The sequence below is a fragment of the Aplysia californica genome, unplaced genomic scaffold (genome assembly GCF_000002075.1).
Source record: "Aplysia californica isolate F4 #8 unplaced genomic scaffold, AplCal3.0 scaffold00298, whole genome shotgun sequence".
Taxonomy (NCBI): domain Eukaryota; kingdom Metazoa; phylum Mollusca; class Gastropoda; order Aplysiida; family Aplysiidae; genus Aplysia; species Aplysia californica.
In genome coordinates this window covers 284,622-289,513 of record NW_004797568.1, presented here as the reverse complement: position 1 = coordinate 289,513, position 4,892 = coordinate 284,622, and positions in this window count along the sequence as shown.

The window sequence follows — 4,892 nt, the reverse complement described above, 5'->3', positions numbered from 1 at the left end:
AGAAGAAGAAGAAGAAGAAGAAGAAGAAGAAGAAGAAGAAGAAGAGGAAGAAGAAGAAGAAGAAGAAGAAAAAGGATGGTGCTTCAAAAAAAACTACGCTCTTAGAAAGTGATGGTTAACTTTCGACCACCAGCGCTGCTATTTCTTAATGGAAATGTTTCTTCTTGAGTAAAAAAAAAAGTGGGGATGGGGATACACAGGCTGAAAAAGTTTTTGAAAAGGGATAATCCAACAAATCAACTTCGGAGTAAGTGTTACCTGCGTCGTCGAAGTGACCTTCTGTTATATACCGACTGTCGTCATTAAATGCCATTATAAGCATTTTACGCTAAAGGGGGGTAGAGTCTAACCATGTGACATTTACACTTGTATAGCTCGTCCAACTCAAAAGCATCGTGTTTTTGGCAATGGCAAAGAATTTTTTACTGCTTGCGGTGATTTTTATCAAATTTTACGAGTAATCTTGTATCAAGTTGTCTTAATTGCATATATAAGTAAAAATCAACAGAATTCTTGGCATCAAATTGCAGAATAAAATACCAGACACCGCAGTTCTCTAAAGGACAAATGCCAAGAGTCTATTTTCTAAACTTGAAAGGACTCAGCTTCGCTGAGCTGGTCATGTCGTAAAAATGATTGATTTCGTAATTCCAAAGAGAAGCGTAAAGTTGGCTCACCAAAAAGTCGTTCCAAATACACCCTAAAAATTTCTCTGGAGGATAGAAATCCTTCGACAAAGTAGAGCCTAGCTCCTGACAGACTCAACTGGAGAGCAGCAGCCACAGTGGGCAGCTAGTAACATGAGGCTTCACGAATAAGAAATTATACTGAAACCAAGAGTGGAATCGTCCGTGCATAGTTTTACTATTACTATGGAGAAGCAAAGAATATACCTGCGTGATACTGCGTGTCGTAAGAGGCGACTAAAGGTGCATAGGTCTGGTCACCCGAAAAGTGCTAGTTTGCGGAGGGCCAACTACCCGACCCAGGGGTCAGCGAAACGCACTGGATACAGTCTTGACAGAAGCAGCTCAGCTCAGGGGAACAAATATTGTATTCTAGGAGGGAAGACAAGCACCATGCGGAGGGAGTTGGAATTATTTTGAGTAAGTATGCGCAGAAGTCACATAGAGGATGGGAACCACAGGGGGAGAAGATAATCATGGCTTCATTCACTACATGAACATAATTCAGATCTACTCCCCAACAAAATATGAAGCCTCGGATGAAGACAAGGATACTTTTTACTGTCGGCTCCAGGGGGTCTTCGACAAACTACCAAGGAAATGGGGGAATCATGTGACAACATGGCTTGGGACAAATGAATGAGAACGGTCAGCGATTTGCAAATATCTGTGCTTTCAACTGTTTTGTCATTGGAGGCTCTGTTTTTCCCCCACAAAAGGATCTGCAAGGCTCCATGGGTATCACCGGATGGGGAGACGGAGAACCAGATCGATCATTTTTGTATCCCACGTAGGTTCAGGCGTTCGCTGGAAGATGACACAGTACAGAGGGGCGCTGATGTTGGATCGGATCATCATCTGCTGTTGGCAAAACTCAAGCTTCGTCTAAAAAAAAAGCACGAACCAGAACAGGAACCAAAAGAACGAAGTTCCAAGTAAGTCTCTTAGATGGACACAAGAAAGAGGAGTTTCAACTGCAGTTGAGGAACAGATTTCAACCCTTGGCGGATCTTGGTGGGGAGGACATGGAGGTGGAGATACACTGGTCCAAGGTCAAAGAAGGCTTTACTTCAACATGTCAAGAAATACTCGGTGAGAAGAAATTGGAGCACAATGAATAGATTAGCCAACGGTCATTGGATTTGATTATCATTAGAAGACAATTGAAAGCAGAGACAAATCCAAGTAGAACAAGCGGCTCAAAAGGGGACGCTCTGGAGCAGTACAGGACAACAGCTAAAGATGTAAAGAGATCACTAAAAAAGACAAGGAGGAATTCATGAACAGGCTTGCAGAGAGGGTAGAGGAGACGGCAGCAGGAGGCAACATGCGAATCCTTTACCAGACTACAAAGACTCTTTCTGGAAAATATAGGAAACCGGAAATAGCAGTAAAGGACCAAGAGGAAAACAACCATCTTTGGAAAGGAAGCTCAGTCAAGATGAAGGGTGGAGCATTTCAACAGCCTTCTAACAGACCACCACCAAGTAATCCGCCAAACATCCTGTCAGCAAGAAATGAGTTTCCAATCTGCTGTGATGCCCCATCAAAACAAGAGATTATGAATGCCATTAAGAAGCTGAACAACGGTAAAGCGGACGGTCCGGATCAGATTCCACCTTAGGCCCTAAAAGCAGATGCCAATGTGACAGCAGACCTCCTTCTCCCGTTGTTTACCAGGACCTGGAAAGAGAGCAAGTTCCCAAAGGATTAGAAAGAAGGACGCCTTGTGAAACTTCCTAAAAAGGGGGATCTCAGCAACTGCAGCAACTACTGAGGAATCACTCTGCTCTCAATACCAGGTAAGGTCTTCAACAGAATCATTCTAGAGAGAATCAAGTCTGCAACGGATCCAAGACTTTGGGATGAACAGGCTGGTTTTCGGAAAAATCGGTCAACCACGGACCGGATTGCCACACTGGGGATCATTGTGGAACAGTCCCTGGAGTGGAACTCCCAGTTGATCGCCAGCTTTCTTGACTATGAGAAGGCCTTTGACAGTATAGACTGAGCAACACTGTGGAAGATACTGAGACATCACGGAATTCTACAGAAGTTGGTGAACCTCACCAGGAGCATGTACGAAGGGACTAGTTGCAGGGTTATACATGATGGCCAGCTCACTGGCAGCTTTGACATCAAGACCGGTGTGAGACAGGGATGTTTACTATCACCTTTCATCTTTATCTTGGCAATCGACTGGCTGATGAAGGAAATCACCAGAGGACACAGAAACGGTATACAGTGAACCCCATGGACACAGTTGGACGATCTGGATTTTGCAGATGACTTGGCACTTCTGTCACACACCCAGAAACAGATGCAAGCAAAGACCACAATTTTAAACAGCCTATCAGAGTCTGTTGGATTGAGGGTCCACCCCGGAAAGTAAAAAGTCCTAAGGATAGATGCACTACGAAAGGAACAGTTCACAGTAGAGGGAAATGCATTAGAAGACGTTGGATCCTTCTGCTATCTTGGGAGTATAATTGACAGAGAGGGGGGAACAGGTGCTGAAATAAAGTCCCGAGCTGGAAAGGCTCAGACTGCATGTATTTCTTTGAACAGGATTTGGAGGACCAGGGATATCTCACTACGAGCAAAGCTGAGGATTTTCAACTAAAAAGTGAAGTCAGTCCTGTTGTATGGATGTAAGTCATGGGACGCGTCTCAGACGTGAATAAAGAGGATCCAGGTTTTCTTGAACAAGTGTCTGGGGAGGCTACTGGGGATCAGATGGACTGACAGGGTCACCATCGAGGAAGTATTAAGCAGAACGAGACAGAGCCCAGTCAGAGATGAGGTGGGACGAAGGCGTTGGCGATGGATTGGATACACTTTCAGGAAGTCAAGCAGCTGCATAACAAGGAAAATCTTAGATTGGAACCCACAGGGTAAAAGATCAAGGGGAAGACCACGTGAAACCTGGACAAGGGTCACGGAAATGGATGTACAAGAAAAGTGGGAAGACATGGAGTGACGTCAAGCGACTCGCCCAGGATACGGAAAGGCGGAAAGGGTTTGTTCATGGCCAATATCCTGATCCAGGGTGGGGGAGGCAATGATGATGAAGAGTGGAGCCCATAAGTTGCACACGTCCATAAGTGGAGGTGGAGCTTTTGATTGCTCAGAATGCGGCAAACTTTTACTCGTATCTTCCAAAACTGGTCTAATTTGCTATAGCAAAGGCTGCAAGACTGTCATCTCAACCTTAAAATTTTTCTATTTTTTCTATTTCGCTTGAGATATAACATTCTCCTCCTCGGATGCATCAGTGATCATCAGACATTGACGGACAAACTATCAGTATATTAAGTAAATGGTTCTGGCCAGAGTATTATTTAGCAATGCTTTCTCTTTGTTATCGTTAAAAAAGATTATTGAATCAAATAATGTGATAACATACTGTGTGACTCGTATCATGCCGTTATACTGAGTATTCTAATGGTACAACGTAATGAAAGAGGAAGTTGATTTTTTCCTCCTCTTTCTATACGGCTCCCTGCTTGAGATAAATTTTTCAGTTTGGGAAATTTCTAAATTATTCCGTGTTCAAAACGGAGTTTAGTTTGTTTGAACCCCTATCGACACATTTTGGAGACGAGCTGAGGGGGTTACATCCAAGCAGAAAGACTGGAACACTCAATAAAAAGGTTCTTTCCACTTGGGAATCGAACTCGGATCTGCTGCTGTTATAAAATAAGGTCTAGGACCGGACCGAAAATATGCCTTTTTTACAACCTCGGATGGACGAGCAGAAAAAGGTCACATCAACCTATAAATAACGTTGCAAAAGATATAACTCCAAAAGACAAATCAGGATTGTCATAATATGATTTTAAAAATCTTAAGGTTCAAAGTAAATGGAATCAAAAGTAATTCACAAAAAAACCTATCATGTTTTTGTGTTGGGCGATCTACAAAATCCATGATCTGGTTCTGTAGGGGGGGGGGGGGGGGGGTGTACCGGAACACTGTAAGGAGAAGAAATTCTTTAGTGGGATGGGTTGGTGAAATAATATTAGGACAGTGGCTAAGTGAGTAGTGAGTTTTGTCTCAAGCAATGTCAAGCAAGTGTCGGTGACACGGGGATCAGATGGGTGGTCACTGGAGTGTGTCCTTGAGCAAGACACGACAACCCTAGCTCAAATTACAGGGCGCTGCACAGTGGCGACCGACAGTGGCATTGTTTGTAAACTGTTCTGT